Raw genomic sequence first — 20041 nt, 5'->3', positions numbered from 1 at the left:
CACAATCTTTTTGGGGTGCAGTGAACAAAATCTTTTTGGGGTGCAGTGAACACAATCCTTTTTGGTGTGCAGTGAACACAATCTTTGTGGGGTGCAGTGAACAAAATCCTTTGTGGGGTGCAGTGAACACAATCTTTTTGGGGTGCAGTGAACAAAATCCTTTTTGGGGTGCAGTGAACAACATCCTTTTTGGGGTGCAGTGAACACAATCTTTTTGGGGTGCAGTGAACAAAATCCTTTGTGGGGTGCAGTGAACACAATCTTTTTGGGGTGCAGTGAACACAATCTTTTTGGGGTGGAGTGAACAACATCCTTTTTGGGGTGCAGTGAACAAAATCCTTTTTGGGGTGCAGTGAACAAAATCATTTTTGGGGTGCAGTGAACACAATCTTTTTGGGGTGCAGTGAACACAATCTTTGTGGGGTGCAGTGAACACAATCTTTTTGGGGTGCAGTGAACAACATCCTTTTTGGGGTGCAGTGAACACAATCTTTTTGGGGTGCAGTGAACACAATCTTTGTGGGGTACAGTGAACAGAATCTTTGTGGGGTGCAGTGAACACAATCTTTGGGGGGTACAGTGAACACAATCTTTTTGGGGTGCAGTGAACACAATCTTTGTGGGGTGCAGTGAACACAATCTTTTTGGGGTGGAGTGAACAAAATCATTTTTGGGGTGCAGTGAACAACATCCTTTTTGGGGTGCAGTGATCAAAATCCTTTTTGGGGTGCAGTGAACAAAATCCCTTTTGGGGTGCAGTGAACAAAATCCTTTGTGGGGTGCAGTGAACAGAATCTTTGTGGGGTGCAGTGAACACAATCTTTGGGGGGGTACAGTGAACACAATCTTTTTGGGGTGCAGTGAACACAATCTTTGTGGGGTACAGTGAACAGAATCTTTGTGGGGTGCAGTGAACACAATCTTTGGGGGGTACAGTGAACACAATCTTTTTGGGGTGCAGTGAACACAATCTTTGTGGGGTGCAGTGAACACAATCTTTTTGGGGTGGAGTGAACAAAATCATTTTTGGGGTGCAGTGAACAACATCCTTTTTGGGGTGCAGTGATCAAAATCCTTTTTGGGGTGCAGTGAACACAATCTTTTTGGGGTGCAGTGAACACAATCCTTTGTGGGGTGCAGTGAACAGAATCTTTGTGGGGTGCAGTGAACACAATCTTTGGGGGGGTACAGTGAACACAATCTTTTTGGGGTGCAGTGAACACAATCTTTGTGGGGTACAGTGAACAGAATCTTTGTGGGGTGCAGTGAACACAATCTTTGGGGGGTACAGTGAACACAATCTTTTTGGGGTGCAGTGAACACAATCTTTGGGGGGTACAGTGAACACAATCTTTTTGGGGTGCAGTGAACACAATCTTTGTGGGGTGCAGTGAACACAATCTTTGGGGGGGGTACAGTGAACACAATCTTTTTGGGGTGCAGTGAACAACATCCTTTTAGGGTGCAGTGAACACAATCTTTGTGGGGTGCAGTGAACAACATCCTTTTAGGGTGCAGTGAACACAATCTTTGTGGGGTACAGTGAACAGAATCTTTGTGGGGTGCAGTGAACACAATCTTTGGGGGGTACAGTGAACACAATCTTTGTGAGGTGCAGTGAACACAATCTTTGTGGGGTGCAGTGAACACAATCATTGTGGGGTGCAGTGAACTCAATCTTTGTGGGGTACAGTGAACACAATCTCATACTTCTGAAGATTTGAGGGTGCTGCCTGTTCCATACTCCCCCTACTCCTCATCTAGCCTTTTAGGGGTACAAACAATAGTAATTGGGGCCTAGTGTGGTTGTGTACGTGTGATATACATACACTTTTTTTGGATCATATTTTCTATTCCGCTATTTAATCAAAAACCTTTGGGGATCAGTTAAATTGGGGGATAGTCTGTGTTGGTACGTGTGAGAGAGATCCACCTTTCCAAGTTGTTGGGGTTCATCTCATACTTCTGAAGGTTTGAGGGTGCTGCCTGTTCCATACTCCCCCTACTCCTAGCCTTTTAGGGGTACAAACAATAGTAATTGGGGCCTAGTGTGGTTGTGTACGTGTGATATACATACACTTTTTTTGGATCATATTTTCTATTCCGCTATTTAATCAAAAACCTTTGGGGATCAGTTAAATTGGGGGATAGTCTGTGTTGGTACGTGTGAGAGAGATCCACCTTTCCAAGTTGTTGGGGTTCATCTCATACTTCTGAAGGTTTGAGGGTGCTGCCTGTTCCATACCCCCCCTACTCCTCATCTAGCCTTTTAGGGGTACAAACAATAGTAATTGGGGCCTAGTGTGGTTGTGTACGTGTGATATACATACACTTTTTTTGGATCATATTTTCTATTCCGCTATTTAATCAAAAACCTTTGGGGATCAGTTAAATTGGGGGATAGTCTGTGTTGGTACGTGTGAGAGAGATCCACCTTTCCAAGTTGTTGGGGTTCATCTCATACTTCTGAAGGTTTGAGGGTGCTGCCTGTTCCATACTCCCCCTACTCCTCATCTAGCCTTTTAGGGGTACAAACAATAGTAATTGGGGCCTAGTGTGGTTGTGTACGTGTGATATACATACACTTTTTTTGGATCATATTTTCTATTCCGCTATTTAATCAAAAACCTTTGGGGATCAGTTAAATTGGGGGATAGTCTGTGTTGGTACGTGTGAGAGAGATCCACCTTTCCAAGTTGTTGGGGTTCATCTCATACTTCTGAAGGTTTGAGGGTGCTGCCTGTTCCATACTCCCCCTACTCCTCATCTAGCCTTTTAGGGGTACAAACAATAGTAATTGGGGCCTAGTGTGGTTGTGTACGTGTGATATACATACACTTTTTTTGGATCATATTTTCTATTCCGCTATTTAATCAAAAACCTTTGGGGATCAGTTAAATTGGGGGATAGTCTGTGTTGGTACGTGTGAGAGAGATCCACCTTTCCAAGTTGTTGGGGTTCATCTCATACTTCTGAAGGTTTGAGGGTGCTGCCTGTTCCATACTCCCCCTACTCCTAGCCTTTTAGGGGTACAAACAATAGTAATTGGGGCCCAGTGTGGTTGTGTACGTGTGATATACATACACTTTTTTTGGATCATATTTTCTATTCCGCTATTTAATCAAAAACCTTTGGGGATCAGTTAAATTGGGGGATAGTCTGTGTTGGTACGTGTGAGAGAGATCCACCTTTCCAAGTTGTTGGGGTTCATCTCATACTTCTGAAGGTTTGAGGGTGCTGCCTGTTCCATACTCCCCCTACTCCTAGCCTTTTAGGGGTACAAACAATAGTAATTGGGGCCTAGTGTGGTTGTGTACGTGTGATATACATACACTTTTTTTGGATCATATTTTCTATTCCGCTATTTAATCAAAAACCTTTGGGGATCAGTTAAATTGGGGGATAGTCTGTGTTGGTACGTGTGAGAGAGATCCACCTTTCCAAGTTGTTGGGGTTCATCTCATACTTCTGAAGGTTTGAGGGTGCTGCCTGTTCCATACCCCCCCTACTCCTCATCTAGCCTTTTAGGGGTACAAACAATAGTAATTGGGGCCTAGTGTGGTTGTGTACGTGTGATATACATACACTTTTTTTGGATCATATTTTCTATTCCGCTATTTAATCAAAAGCCTTTGGGGATCAGTTAAATTGGGGGATAGTCTGTGTTGGTACGTGTGAGAGAGATCCACCTTTCCAAGTTGTTGGGGTTCATCTCATACTTCTGAAGGTTTGAGGGTGCTGCCTGTTCCATACTCCCCCTACTCCTCATCTAGCCTTTTAGGGGTACAAACAATAGTAATTGGGGCCCAGTGTGGTTGTGTACGTGTGATATACATACACTTTTTTTGGATCATATTTTCTATTCCGCTATTTAATCAAAAACCTTTGGGGATCAGTTAAATTGGGGGATAGTCTGTGTTGGTACGTGTGAGAGAGATCCACCTTTCCAAGTTGTTGGGGTTCATCTCATACATCTGAAGGTTTGAGGGTGCTGCCTGTTCCATACTCCCCCTACTCCTCATCTAGCCTTTTAGGGGTACAAACAATAGTAATTGGGGCCTAGTGTGGTTGTGTACGTGTGATATACATACACTTTTTTTGGATCATATTTTCTATTCCGCTATTTAATCAAAAACCTTTGGGGATCAGTTAAATTGGGGGATAGTCTGTGTTGGTACGTGTGAGAGAGATCCACCTTTCCAAGTTGTTGGGGTTCATCTCATACTTCTGAAGGTTTGAGGGTGCTGCCTGTTCCATACTCCCCCTACTCCTAGCCTTTTAGGGGTACAAACAATAGTAATTGGGGCCCAGTGTGGTTGTGTACGTGTGATATACATACACTTTTTTTGGATCATATTTTCTATTCCGCTATTTAATCAAAAACCTTTGGGGATCAGTTAAATTGGGGGATAGTCTGTGTTGGTACGTGTGAGAGAGATCCACCTTTCCAAGTTGTTGGGGTTCATCTCATACTTCTGAAGGTTTGAGGGTGCTGCCTGTTCCATACCCCCCCTACTCCTCATCTAGCCTTTTAGGGGTACAAACAATAGTAATTGGGGCCTAGTGTGGTTGTGTACGTGTGATATACATACACTTTTTTTGGATCATATTTTCTATTCCGCTATTTAATCAAAAACCTTTGGGGATCAGTTAAATTGGGGGATAGTCTGTGTTGGTACGTGTGAGAGAGATCCACCTTTCCAAGTTGTTGGGGTTCATCTCATACTTCTGAAGGTTTGAGGGTGCTGCCTGTTCCATACTCCCCCTACTCCTCATCTAGCCTTTTAGGGGTACAAACAATAGTAATTGGGGCCCAGTGTGGTTGTGTACGTGTGATATACATACACTTTTTTTGGATCATATTTTCTATTCCGCTATTTAATCAAAAACCTTTGGGGATCAGTTAAATTGGGGGATAGTCTGTGTTGGTACGTGTGAGAGAGATCCACCTTTCCAAGTTGTTGGGGTTCATCTCATACTTCTGAAGGTTTGAGGGTGCTGCCTGTTCCATACTCCCCCTACTCCTAGCCTTTTAGGGGTACAAACAATAGTAATTGGGGCCTAGTGTGGTTGTGTACGTGTGATATACATACCCTTTTTTTGGATCATATTTTCTATTCCGCTATTTAATCAAAAACCTTTGGGGATCAGTTAAATTGGGGGATAGTCTGTGTTGGTACGTGTGAGAGAGATCCACCTTTCCAAGTTGTTGGGGTTCATCTCATACTTCTGAAGGTTTGAGGGTGCTGCCTGTTCCATACCCCCCCTACTCCTCATCTAGCCTTTTAGGGGTACAAACAATAGTAATTGGGGCCTAGTGTGGTTGTGTACGTGTGATATACATACACTTTTTTTGGATCATATTTTCTATTCCGCTATTTAATCAAAAACCTTTGGGGATCAGTTAAATTGGGGGATAGTCTGTGTTGGTACGTGTGAGAGAGATCCAACTTTCCAAGTTGTTGGGGTTCATCTCATACTTCTGAAGGTTTGAGGGTGCTGCCTGTTCCATACTCCCCCTACTCCTCATCTAGCCTTTTAGGGGTACAAACAATAGTAATTGGGGCCCAGTGTGGTTGTGTACGTGTGATATACATACACTTTTTTTGGATCATATTTTCTATTCCGCTATTTAATCAAAAACCTTTGGGGATCAGTTAAATTGGGGGATAGTCTGTGTTGGTACGTGTGAGAGAGATCCACCTTTCCAAGTTGTTGGGGTTCATCTCATACTTCTGAAGGTTTGAGGGTGCTGCCTGTTCCATACTCCCCCTACTCCTAGCCTTTTAGGGGTACAAACAATAGTAATTGGGGCCTAGTGTGGTTGTGTACGTGTGATATACATACACTTTTTTTGGATCATATTTTCTATTCCGCTATTTAATCAAAAACCTTTGGGGATCAGTTAAATTGGGGGATAGTCTGTGTTGGTACGTGTGAGAGAGATCCACCTTTCCAAGTTGTTGGGGTTCATCTCATACTTCTGAAGGTTTGAGGGTGCTGCCTGTTCCATACCCCCCCTACTCCTCATCTAGCCTTTTAGGGGTACAAACAATAGTAATTGGGGCCTAGTGTGGTTGTGTACGTGTGATATACATACACTTTTTTTGGATCATATTTTCTATTCCGCTATTTAATCAAAAACCTTTGGGGATCAGTTAAATTGGGGGATAGTCTGTGTTGGTACGTGTGAGAGAGATCCACCTTTCCAAGTTGTTGGGGTTCATCTCATACTTCTGAAGGTTTGAGGGTGCTGCCTGTTCCATACTCCCCCTACTCCTCATCTAGCCTTTTAGGGGTACAAACAATAGTAATTGGGGCCTAGTGTGGTTGTGTACGTGTGATATACATACACTTTTTTTGGATCATATTTTCTATTCCGCTATTTAATCAAAAACCTTTGGGGATCAGTTAAATTGGGGGATAGTCTGTGTTGGTACGTGTGAGAGAGATCCACCTTTCCAAGTTGTTGGGGTTCATCTCATACTTCTGAAGGTTTGAGGGTGCTGCCTGTTCCATACTCCCCCTACTCCTCATCTAGCCTTTTAGGGGTACAAACAATAGTAATTGGGGCCTAGTGTGGTTGTGTACGTGTGATATACATACACTTTTTTTGGATCATATTTTCTATTCCGCTATTTAATCAAAAACCTTTGGGGATCAGTTAAATTGGGGGATAGTCTGTGTTGGTACGTGTGAGAGAGATCCACCTTTCCAAGTTGTTGGGGTTCATCTCATACTTCTGAAGGTTTGAGGGTGCTGCCTGTTCCATACTCCCCCTACTCCTCATCTAGCCTTTTAGGGGTACAAACAATAGTAATTGGGGCCTAGTGTGGTTGTGTACGTGTGATATACATACACTTTTTTTGGATCATATTTTCTATTCCGCTATTTAATCAAAAACCTTTGGGGATCAGTTAAATTGGGGGATAGTCTGTGTTGGTACGTGTGAGAGAGATCCACCTTTCCAAGTTGTTGGGGTTCATCTCATACTTCTGAAGGTTTGAGGGTGCTGCCTGTTCCATACCCCCCCTACTCCTCATCTAGCCTTTTAGGGGTACAAACAATAGTAATTGGGGCCTAGTGTGGTTGTGTACGTGTGATATACATACACTTTTTTTGGATCATATTTTCTATTCCGCTATTTAATCAAAAACCTTTGGGGATCAGTTAAATTGGGGGATAGTCTGTGTTGGTACGTGTGAGAGAGATCCACCTTTCCAAGTTTTTGGGGTTCATCTCATACTTCTGAAGATTTGAGGGTGCTGCCTGTTCCATACTCCTCCTCCTACTGCTCAACCATCCTTTTAGGGGTACAAACAATAGTAGTTGGGGCCTAGTGTGGTGGTGTACGTGCGAGATACATACACTTTCTTTTTGATCATATTTTCTATTCCGCTATTCAATTAAAACCTTTGGGGATCAATTCAATTGCGAGATAGTCTGTGTCGGTACGTGTGAGATCCACCTTTCCAAGTTGTTGGGGTTCATCTCATACTTCTGAAGATTTGAGGGTGCTGCCTGTTCCATACTCCTGCTCCTACTGCTCAACCATCCTTTTAGGGGTACAAACAATAGTAATTGGGGCCTAGTGTGGTTGTGTACGTGCGAGATACATACACTTTTTTTGATCATATTTCCTATTCCGCTATTCAATAAAAACCTTTGAGGATCAATTGAATTGCGGGATAGTCTGTGTCGGTACGTGTGAGATCCACCTTTCCAAGTTTTTGGGGTTCATCTCATACTTCTGAAGATTTGAGGGTGCTGCCTGTTCCATACTCCTCCTCCTACTCCTCATCCATCCTTTTAGGGGTACAAACAATAGTAATTTGGGCCTAGTGTGGTTGTGTACGTGCGAGATACATACACTTTTTTTGATCATATTTCCTATTCCGCTATTCAATAAAAACCTTTGAGGATCAATTGAATTGCGGGATAGTCTGTGTCGGTACGTGTGAGATCCACCTTTCCAAGTTTTTGGGGTTCATCTCATACTTCTGAAGATTTGAGGGTGCTGTCTGTTCCATACTCCTCCTACTCCTCATCCATCCTTTTAGGGGTAGAAACAATAGTAATTGGGGCCTAGTGTGGTTTTGTACGTGCGAGATACATACACTTTTTTGGATCATATTTCCTATTCCGCTATTCAATAAAAACCTTTCTAGGGCAAAATCTTAAATTACAGAAATATGAGGAGACCGTCAAATAAGGGCCGTGGCCTGGGTCGTGGTGCTGCTGGTAGAGCTCCTGTTGCAAGGAGAGGACGTGGTCGATCTGTGCCAGCTACACGCACAAGTGAAACACCTTCCTCAAGTGTGAGTAGGCGACAGAACCTGCATCAGTATTTGGTAGGGCATCAAACGCCCCTAGAAGTGATGAGGCCAGAACAAGTTGAGGCGATAGTAGATTGGTTTGCTGCTGACAGTGCCTCCAGTTCCTTCACATTGTCTCCCACCCAGTCTACTGCAGAAAGGTCAGAGTTGGCACCTGCAGCCAATGTCCAACCGTCTTTCACCTCACCCCCTTGCAAATCAGGCCAGCAGTCTGAGCCCCAAGCCATACAGCAGTCTCTTATTCTTTTTGAGGACTCTGTCAGCAGGGTTTCCCAGGGCCATCCACCTAGCCCTGCCCCAGAAGTGGAAGAGATTGAGTGCAGCGATGCCCAACCACTTATTTCTCAAGATGAGTACATGCAAGGATCATCGCAGCACGTCTCCGATGATGACGAAACGCAGGTGCCAACTGCTGCGGCGTTCAGCATTGTGGAGACCGACAAGGAGGGCAGGGGTGAAGACTGGGTGGAAGATGATGTGGAGGACGATGAGGTCCTCGACCCCACATGGAATGAACGTCATGCAGGTGACCTGAGTAGTTTGGAGGAAGAGGCGGTGGTCGCACAGAGCCACCAGCACAGCAGAAGAGGGAGCAGGGTGCAGAAGCGGAGCGGCCGTGCCCTAGACACTACGCCCGCTACTGCCCAACGCAGCAAGGGAACGAGCGCACCAAAGTCAGCTCAAAGGAGTTCTCTAGCGTGGAAGTTCTTTAGAAAATGTGCTGATGACAGGACACGAGTGGTTTGCACCCTGTGCAATCAGAGCTTGAAGCGAGGCATAAACCTTCTCAACCTGAGCACAACCTGCATGATCAGGCATCTAAGTGCAAAGCACGAGCTGCAGTGGAGTACACACCTTCAAAACCAAGAAACGTCTCTGGCTCATCCTGCTTCCTCTTCTGCTGCAGTCTCGGCCGCTCCAGCCACATCTGTAGTGATACCGGCACCTGCCACCCCGCAAACAGACGATCTGTCAGCAACACCACCACCTGGGTCACCAACAACCATCTCCACAATGTCCCGTGGAAGCGTTCAGCTTTCCATCTCCCAAACACTTGAGAGGAAGAGGAAGTACCCCCCTACCCACCCGCGATCCCTGGCCCTGAATGCCAGCATTTCAAAATTATTGGCCTTTGAAATGCTGTCATTCCGTCTGGTGGAGACGCACAGTTTTAAAAACCTTATGTCGGTGGCTGTCCCACAGTACGTCGTGCACAGCCGCCACTACTTTTCCAGGCAAGCCATCCCTTCCCTGCACAACCAAGTGGGGGAAAATATCAGGTGTGCACTGCGCAACGCCATCTGTGCCAAGGTCCACCTAACTACGGATACGTGGACCAGTAAGCACGGTCAGGGGCGTTATATCTCCCTAACGGCACACTGGGTAAATGCAGTGGCGGATGGGCCTGAGGCGGATAGCAATTTGGCGCATGTCCTTCCACCACCGAGGATTGCAGGGCGCTTCAGTTTGCCTCCTGTTCCTAACTCCTCCTACTCCGCTTCCTCATCCTCTACCGCCTCCTCATCCGGACAGCGTAACACCTTCACCACCAACTTCAGCACGGCCAGGGGTAAACGACAGCAGGCAGTTTTACAACTTGCCTGTTTGGGGGACAAACCACACACCGCGCAGGAGTTGTGGAGGAGCATGGAACAGCAGACAAATGAGTGGTTGCTGCCAGCGAGCCTCAAGCCCGGCCTGGTGGTGTGCGATAACGGGCGAAATCTCATAGCAGCTCTGGGCCTAGCCGGTTTGACGCACATCCCTTGCCTGGCGCATGTGCTGAATTTGGTGGTGCAGAGGTTCCTTAAAAACTACCCCGATATGTCAGAGCTGCTGCAGAAAGTGCGGGCCGTTTGTGCGCACTTTCGGCGTTCTCACCCTGCTGCTGCTCGCCTGGCAGCGCTGCAGCGTAACTTCGGCCTTCCCGCTCACCGCCTCATATGTGACGTGCCCACAAGGTGGAACTCCACCTTGCACATGCTGGAAAGACTGTGCGAGCAGCAGCAGGCCATAGTGGAGTTTCAGCTGCAGCACGCACGCGTGAGTCGCTCTGCGGAACAGCACCACTTCACCACCAATAACTGGGCCTCCATGCGAGACCTGTGTGCCTTGTTGCGCTGTTTTGAGTACTCCACCAACATGGCCAGTGGCAATGACGCCGTTCTCAGCTTAACTATCCCACTTCTATGCCTCCTTGAAAAAACAATTCGGGCGATGATGGAAGAGGATGTGGCACAGGATGAGGAGGAGGAGGAGGATGAAGAGGTAACATTTCCAAGGCTTTCAGGGCAGTCATTCGCAAGGGGCTCCGAGGGTGGGTTCCTGCACACGCAAACGCCAGGGACGCAATTGTCCAGCAGGGGCACAGTTCTGGAGGATGAGGAGGATGAGGAGGAGGAGGAGCTGGAGGAGGAGATGGAACCATGTTCACAGCAGGGTGGCACCCAGGCCAGCTCATGGCCATCACTGGTGCGTGGCTGGGGGGATACAGAGGACACGGACCATACACCTCCCACAGAGGACAGCCTTTCGTTGCCTCTGGGCAGCCTGGCACACATGAGCGATTACATGCTGCAGTGTCTCCACAACGACCGCCGAGTTGCCCACATTCTAACTTGTGCTGATTACTGGGTGGCCACGCTGCTGGATCCCCGTTACAAGGACAACGTACCGTCCTTAATTCACTCACTGGAGCGCGATCGCAAGATGCGCGAGTACAAGCGCACGCTGGTAGACGCCATGCTGCTGGCATTCCCATCTGACAGCGGGGCCACAGTGGAAGCACAAGGCAGAGGAGGAGGAGGAGGAGGTCGCCAACGCAACCAGGGCACCGCCAGCACCTCAGAAGGCAGGGTTAGCATGGCCGAAATGTGGAAAAGCTTTGTCAGCACGCCACAACAAACAGCAGCACCAGCAGCTCAGATGGAACGTCTTAGCAGGAGGCAGCATTTTACCAACATGGTGGAGCAGTATGTGTGCACACGCCTACATGTAGTGAATGACGGGTCTGCCCCCTTCAACTTCTGGGTCTCCAAATTGGGCACATGGCCTGAGCTTGCCCTTTACGCCTTGGAGGTGCTGGCGTGCCCTGCAGCCAGTGTATTATCTGAACGGGTATTTAGCACGGCTGGGGGCGTTATAACAGACAAGCGCAGCCGCCTGTCCAGAGACAATGTGGACAAGCTCACGTTCATTAAAATGAACCAGGCATGGATCCCACGGGACTTTTCCGTACCTTATGCAGAATAGCAATGGATACCGACCTTACCCACCCATTGTTCCATTTTTGCTCTTTCTCACTCTTTTGGGGTGTACCCTCATTTAAAATTTTTGAAAAGAAGCAGTGTTGGCTACCTCGTCCTCCTCCTCAGGGCCAGATTAATGTAGGGGCTATTGGAGCTGCAGCTCCAGGCCCCTACCTTTTATATAGGCCCCGGGTTGGCCATATTCACTGTTACCGCTCTTCTGTCACTTGTAAACACAGAAGTCTGGCTTCTATGCTCGCTTCCCCAGGCAGCACCCTCAGAACCTCCCCACACAGCGTGAAGGCCGGACAAGGAGGGACAGTTGGCGATGCATGGATGTGTTTATGGGCTTCAGAGACAGCATCCCATGTTGAATTAGGCATGCATGGCTGCACCCTTCCTCCTCTGGGTGCATGGCAAGGCACGGCCCTTAAGGCCCTTCAAAATCCTCAGCACCAAGCCCATGATGCTGTTAATCCGGCCCTGGTCCTCCTCCACCGCCGCTTCCACCTACACCGCCCATAGGTGTGCGCAGCCTATTGCATTAAGGTGTGCACCCCAAAGTTGAAATACACATGCATGTGTTTGCCAGCAGGGAGAGTAATGTATCGGGGCCATGTACCTGTAGGCAAGGAGAAATAGAGCAGAGCAGGTCCCAGGGAGATCTTTCCCATCTCCTCACTGGCAATGCTATGTGCCCTAGGTGATTAGGGTGTGCCCAGGCACACCCAGCACACCCTGTGCGCACGCCTATGTCACCGCCACATCCACCACCACCTCAACCTCCCTCCTACTCCATATGGGCCTCGTCCTTCAGAGATGAAGAAGAACATTGTTTTATTTTTCTGTTTTTTTTTGTTGTTTTAAGTTATTTCCCTATCCACATTTGTTTGCAGAGCACTTGCCATGCTCTTAATTACGTTTTGCTGCCATTTGCAGCACTCTAGCCCTTTCCTTTGGTGTTTTAGAGCCATTTTAGTGCCTTAAAGTTCGGGTCCCCATTGACTTCAATGGGGTTCGGTGTCCGGGAAAAGTTCGGTAAAAGTCCGGGACACGGACCCGGACTTTTTTTTAAAGTTCGGCCGAACCCGTCGAACACGGACATCTAGGTGTCCGCTCAACCCTAGTGCCGGGTGGAAAACTGCTGGCTAAACAGTGCCTGCATCCAATCAGATGGAACCACTTATCCAAGATTCACACAACATTCACCTAAGAGTCATACATTTTTACAAATGACTTTCTAATATCTTTGCAAACTGTATATTATCTAAGTGAATCCTTATCATTAAGCTGGCCATACACAAAGTGAAATTTGAGCCGTGGATGGCTCTGCTGGCCAAACAGCATCTGCGTCCAATAAAATGCAGCCACTGTTTAAGTATTCTGACAGCCACAGGTGCCAGCTGTCAGAATGCAATAGCCAGCAAGAAAGATTCATCCATCCACAGTATTCTGTTAACAGAAGCAACAGTGCTGCTTACCCACACTATTTACCGATGAAAGTGCTCCCAGGTGCCCGATCCACAGCCGTTTCACTTAATGCATATATAGAAAAATGATCCGCACACCAGTAGTAGCTCTTAAAAAATCTTCACCTTTATTCAAAAACCACAGTACACAACTGCTGGTAAGATCAGTTGACGCATTTCAGCCTATAAACGCATCAACTGATCTTATCAGCAGTTTTGTACTGTGGTTTTTGAATAAAGGTAAAGACTTTTTAAGAGCTACTACTGGTGTGCGGATCATTTTTCTATACATGCACACAGTATACTGTTGTACTGATTAGTGCCTGCGTAGTATTCTGCTCATTAAGCACTTGCCGACCGCAATACATATATATGCACGTTGTGTTTTCCAAGTGGTTTACCGGGATTATGGCTCAAGCTATCAGCCATAACCCCCATATCATTTTTTGCAGCTGGCAGCCAGCTTTCTCCTTAAACCGGTCCAAGCGACTTCTGAAGAAGCTTCAAGAGCTTCTGAAGAAGAGGAACTCATCAAAACGCGTCAGCCCATGGGGGTCTTCATTTTCTGTTGTATCTGCACATGTTGATACATTTGGATGGAACATGCTGAGATTTGTGATGCACTTTTAACTATTGCAATTTTGTGAATATAATACTTACCGTGTTTTTATACAAAAAATTATTTGTCTCAGGATAATGCACTAGGTCGGTGCGCCCTCTGTGTGTTTTGTATGGTTGTAGTATTATAGACTTCCCCAAGTCTTTGAGGGCAGCAAGACTGTGGTTATCTGCTTTCAAGCGTAATGAAGATCTAAGCATACCCTTCTGGAGGGGCCATTTTCCTAAGAGCAGGAGGCATTGTGTTTGGGACTTTGTTCAAAATCAGGGATAGTCCCTCGAAATCAGGGACAGTCCCTCGAAATCAGGGACAGTTGGGAGCTATGAAGTAGTCATCATACATGGGATTTAGCAGAATCAGTGTCACTTCAGCATTAAAGAGATTTGTACAAGCCATTGCAAGTGTCTGAAGACAGGTTTTCTGCTTTATCTGGAGATCCTTTTTTTTAAAAAACATTCCTGGAAAGCAAAGTGGCACAATATACAGATATGGTATGTGTTGATATTCTCAGGCTGGCTTTGTTCTTAGTTTCCTGGGCTGTGTCTCCAGATAGCAGCTGTGAAGTATACATTGTAAAGTTTCCTGCAACTGGGTTTTTCATTTATACAAAGGCTGATGCTTGTTTCCGCCTAATGCCCCTTTACTGACCTTCTCCTCAACCTGTGGAAACACTATTCTCTCCAGGGGAAGCACATTATTTACTAGCCTCTCATGCCCTAAAATGTCAGATTTCCTGAATTCAACTTCCTAACTAACTTGGTAAAATAAATGAATGAAATGTGTAATACCTGACCCATCCCTGAACACTCCAGGCTCTTGTTTGCCACCCAGCCAGCCACCCTACTGCTTAAAGGATGACTCCACTTTTATGGGGGAAAAATATGTATGCCCCCCCCAAAGAAACATAATTTCCTGTTTGTGTGATTGACTCACTGCACTAGTCTACACTAAGATACAAGTCAGACTTCAGGCATCCCCTGCAACAAAAATGTCATTTTGGTGAGGTATTCTCAATTGGAAATCACGTCTAAAGGGATGCAGAGCCTTCAATTTTCCTCATTAGAGCCCTGCAGGTGCAGCAGCTAGTTGATAATTATGAAACCACTCCCATTAGATTCACTTTCTACATGAACACAGACAAACAGAGAGGGATTTCTTAAGAATAACAAAAGGTAGGAATCTGCAAAAAAGGTTGTTCAAATTCTTGCGATGTACATAAATCACCCAAAGGGGAATGTTTTTTTTGTTTTTTTTTTTATGCTGGCCATAGATTTTTGGACGAGAATGTTCGTAGGAATATTCGTACGAAAATTCTTTAATAATTCGATGAATGGACAAATGTCGTTCGAAATGTATCTTTTGCGTGTAATATTTTTAAAATGAATGTAATTTCTGAGCAATAACCAAACACATTTTCTCATCACCACAGTCGAAAGTGGACATGGATTTGACCCCACTAACAATTAAAAAAATCAAACGAATTTTCTTAAAACGAAAATTTCCCAACGAAAACCTAAACATGTATGAACAGCATTACACTATAAAAAAAATGGCGTGAAATTTTTTGTACGAATAATTTTGATTTTTTGTACGAAACTCATAAATTTTTCTCATATTGGAACAGAACAAAAGATTTTTGTTTAATGTGTACCGTTTTCATATGAATTTCGTACAAGAAAAATCAGAAAAGAAAGAATTAGAAAGAAGTAATTAGAAACAATAAACAGCAAACAAAAAAGCCTCTGTCGTACGAAAAATTTTGTACGAATTGTCGGTTTCGATTCACTGTGAAAACAAAGAAGAAAATCGGAAGATCTTTCCCCCGATTTTCTTATAGTGTGTACCTTAGCAGGGGCATATTAGACCTCTGCAGAGAAACCACTGCTTCCACACACAGTGCAAATGTCCTGGTCACACTGCCAAAATGATGTTGAACTCTGATCTCATATATTTTCCGTAAGCTTATATAGCTTCCGCAAGCTTTATTTATTGACCTCTTGGCATTTTACTCTATGAACCATTATATAAGAATGTTCATACCTACCTACACTTATCAACCAGTCTACATGGCAAAATAAATGGGAATTGGTGGGCATAATTGAATTAAATCTTCTTTATGTAGGTCTGATGAAGATATGCAGGGATCCCCTTAAGGGTTGCTCCTCCACCTGGTGGAGAACTTCTGGGTAGCCATATTTAAGGTGAGTGGAGTTGGGGCTTTGGGCTCTTCTACCCAAGAAAAGGTTGAGGAGAGGAAGTGCTGTTGAGTCTGCTCTTGCTCTCCCCATTCAAAGGAGAGTCTGCTTTGGGGTCCAATGCTTGGAGTTACCTTTTGGAGAAAATAGGAATACTTGGCCTGAGTAGGAGAAATTGTGGGTTTTTTTTCCCTTTATTTTCTCCTCCATGGAGAATAGCTCACTATCATCTGGGGTTCTGTTCCAGAAAGAAGAAGAAGGGCTGAGCATTACTCGAGTTGGGGTGGCAAGACACCCCATGCCTCCTGACCATTGCAATGCTATTTAAGTCAAGCCAATGTCTGGACTATGTCTTTGCCAATATATAGACTATTAAGTTTCATTGCCAAACTAAAAAGTTTATTTACAATAACGGTCCCTTTTACAGCCAATACCTGAGGTAAGAAAGTATGCCAACAGTAAGGAGCTGTGACGGTTGTCAGGTAAATGGGCAAATCCGGTGTTTACTTTGGGTGTGAAGACATCACAGAGGTTCTTCATCCTGTAAACAAAAAGTTAAAAGTCAGCCGCTACAACTACTGTATCTGCTGACTTTTAAAAAACACACACTTACCTTTCCCAGGATTCAGCGATGTCTTCACCCAACCCGGCTCCTTGGTGGTCTTGGGGTGCAGGTGTCAGAATCTTAACTTTGGGCAGCCAACTGTGACTCCTTGCAGCTTCACAGTCAGCTGCCCACTGGGACCTGTGACTTATCCCAAGAGCCTCCGGGAGGGGGGGGAGGAGGGGGGATTGCTGTGTTGATCTCACTGATAGTGGGAGCAGGTACCTGTCAAAATCAGCTACCCACTCCCCCTCCAAAAAAAAAAATTCCAAATATTGGAGAGGAGGGAGGAGGAGGACAAGCAGAACTTTTTTCGGTTAGGTTCCGCTTTAAGCATTAAGTACCAAGAGGATGGTATGAGGAGGTCTCAGGCCCACATCTGTGTAGGTTGTAACATTTCTTGGACTGTACTGTCGGTGGCGCCCTGTAATCTATATTCACCACGGTGAGGGCCACGTAAAATCAGGCTGGGAATCGCTCTACATGCAGAGATAAACTCTGCAGGATGACATTATTTAATACAGAGGCAGATAAGGTGAGTACTGGAAGCCTTCCTCTGCCAGCCTTGTTTACAAGTGACAACAGTTATCAGCTGAGCTGTAACTGCTTCTGCAGGTCTGTGCTGATGAAGGTCTGAATGGGAAACGATTAGGCGTCCACCACTTCTTTTTCCCTGGGAATCCAACCAAGCCTTCCATTCTCAGGCCACAAAACAGCCACATGGGCTGCTGTGACAGTAGTTCTGTCAGTGTGTATAGTGTGTATGTCTATATTTTTTTATCTTTTACAGGATAGCAACGCAACTTGTTCTATGATTGAATTCTTCATTAAAAGAGAACTAAGCAGTACTTGCATAGATGCTGACTACACAATTTTCTGCCCATGACTAGTATGACAAACTAGCCTTTTACCCACTGATTATGGCCCAAGGAGGAGACTGGGGATTTTGTCTGCTTCTCCCAGTGCAGTTCAGCCTCTGATCCCATGGAGAAAGCAGATCATTCTCTAATGATGGACAACAAAGTAATGAATTTTGAGAGCGAGGCTTGGATTAACCGATTGCTGACCGCCGCAAGTACATATACTGCGGCGGTTAGCCCCGTGCAGGCAAAGTGACGTATGGGTACGTCACTCGCCTGTGAGCCAATAGGGGGCGAGCTCCGCCGCCGGAGGCACGCTCCCGCCCCCGTTCGTTCACTGTGATCACCACGCGTGTTACCGGCGGACCCGATGTCCGACGGTCACTCGCGATCGTCCGGTACAGAGGTAGAAAGGCAGGCAGCTAACTTAAACAAAGTCGCCTGTCATTCTCCCTTGTGTAAGTTCAGAGATCATACGGTCCTGCTATGTAGGATCGTATATATCTCTGTAGTTACACAAACAGCCACATCCCATAACAGTTAGAAGAACGCCCCTAGGGACACACTTAACCCCTCCTTCTCCAATGAAGTTAACCCCTTCCCTGCCAGTGTCATTTTTACAGTAACAGTGCATATGTATAGCACTGATTACTATAGTAATGTCACTGGTACCCCCAAAAGTGTCAAAAATGTCAGTCAAGGGTCCGATCTGTCTGCCGCAATGTCACAGTCCCAAAAAAATCGCAGATCGCCGCCATTACTCGTTAAAAAAAAAACCAATAAAAATGACAAAAATCTTTCCCTAACTTTTGCGCAAACCAATGAAAATATGCCTATTGCGATTTTTTTTACCAAAAATATGTAGCAGAAAACAAGTTAGCCTAAAATGTTAAAAAATTTTGATTTTTAAATTTTTTTGGGGGGAATTTCATATAAAAAAAATGTGAAAAATATTGTTATTTTTGCAAAATTGACGCTCTTTTTTTGTTTATAGCGCAAAAAGTAAAAATCGCACAGGTGATCAAATACCACCAAAAGAAAGCTCTGTTTGTGGGAAAAAAAAGGACCTCAAATTCGTTTAGGTACAGCGTCGCAGGACCACGCAATTGTCAGTTATAATCACACAGTGCCGAATCGCAAAATAGGGCCTGGTCAGGAAGGGGGTAAAATCTTCCGGGGCTTAAGTGGTTAATTCTCTGAATAAGGGCAATAAACCTTCCCTTCTGGAGTGGATTGAAATGTGTAATATTAATCTTGTACAGGTAATGGTCATAGTTAATATGGTGGCCCTCCTGCAGACTGAGTTGGAGAAGCTCCTCCACTTGGGACAGAAATATTTATCAGCAATCTCCCTCAAGAAATCTATAAAGATAAATTAATTCCATTGCTGGAACATTGTATGAGTTTTGTGTTATGATGACTTGTATAGTGGACAGACACAAGTGAAAGTTGGTTAATGAGATTTGGATAGCCCTGGGTCTTCTTTCTGGGGAACTGGTGCTGAACTGTCTGAGTGGGCACTGACCTGAGTCACCTAGTCTTGTCTATGTGACTTGTTAATAAGTAGAAATGGGTTAAACACCCCCCTGTTCGGTTCCCACCAGAACTCCCGAACAGAGAAAAAGTTCTGACCCGAACGGCGAACCCTTTTAGAGTCTATAAGACCCGAACTTAATAAATCAAAAGTCCCCATTTTGAAGGCTTAAATGCAAGTAATCAGCCATAAAAAAGGGTATGGGGTCCTGGGTACTGCCCTGGGGGACACGTATCAATGCAAAAAAAGTTTTAAAAAGATTGTGTTTATAGGAACAGTGATTTTAATGATGCTTAAAGTGCAACAATAAAAATGAAAAATGCCTTTAAATATAGTGCTGGGGGGGGGGGGGGGGGTCTACTTAGTCTGCCTGTAAAGTGGGGCATCTGTAGCATGTATAGAACATGCTGCAGCAAAAATGAAATTTCTAAAGAAAAAAGAATGCATGAAATTACATTGAAACTGCCGGCAATACAAAAGTTAAAAAAAAACATGGAGTGGTGTCCCCCCCCCCCAATTCCATACCAGACCCTTACCCGAGCACACAGGCCAGGAAAGGGGTGGGGCGAGCTAGTGCTCCCCATCCTGAACCATACCAGGCCACATTCCCCCAACATGGAGGTGTGGCGGTGCTTTGGGGCTCGGCCCCTCCATCCCAAAGCACCTTGTCCCCATGTTGATAAGGACCTCATTCCCACAACCCTAGGCTATGGTTGTGGAGGTCTGCAGGCAGAGGCCTTATCGTAATCTGGAAGCCCCCTTTAAGAAGGAGGACCCCAGATCCCGCCCCCCCTCTATGTGAATGAATAATGAGGTACATACCCCTACCTATTCACCAAAAAAGTGTCAAAAGTAATAAAAACACAGATACGATTTTTGACAATTCTTTTATTAAAAAATAAAAAAACAGTGTCCACCGATGAAGATCTATCATCAATCACGATGCCCACCACCACCACCAGACCTGAAAAAGAAAACATTTGCTCCATTATCAACTGAGGCAAACGCCCAAATGCCTGGCTTCCTGTTTGACAGTTCTTATATAGGTAGGGCGGGGCCACCTGGCAACGTCACCTGGTAGCACCGCCCCCTTGTAACGTCATTGACCCAGCATGCACGGTCTGGGATGTCACAAGGGGGTGGTGCCACCAGGTGATGTCGCCAGGTGGCCCCACC

This window comes from Pelophylax lessonae (assembly GCF_965119305.1).
Source record: "Pelophylax lessonae genome assembly, chromosome: 5".
Taxonomy (NCBI): Eukaryota; Metazoa; Chordata; class Amphibia; order Anura; family Ranidae; genus Pelophylax; species Pelophylax lessonae.
Note: the sequence above shows the minus strand (reverse complement) of the source record.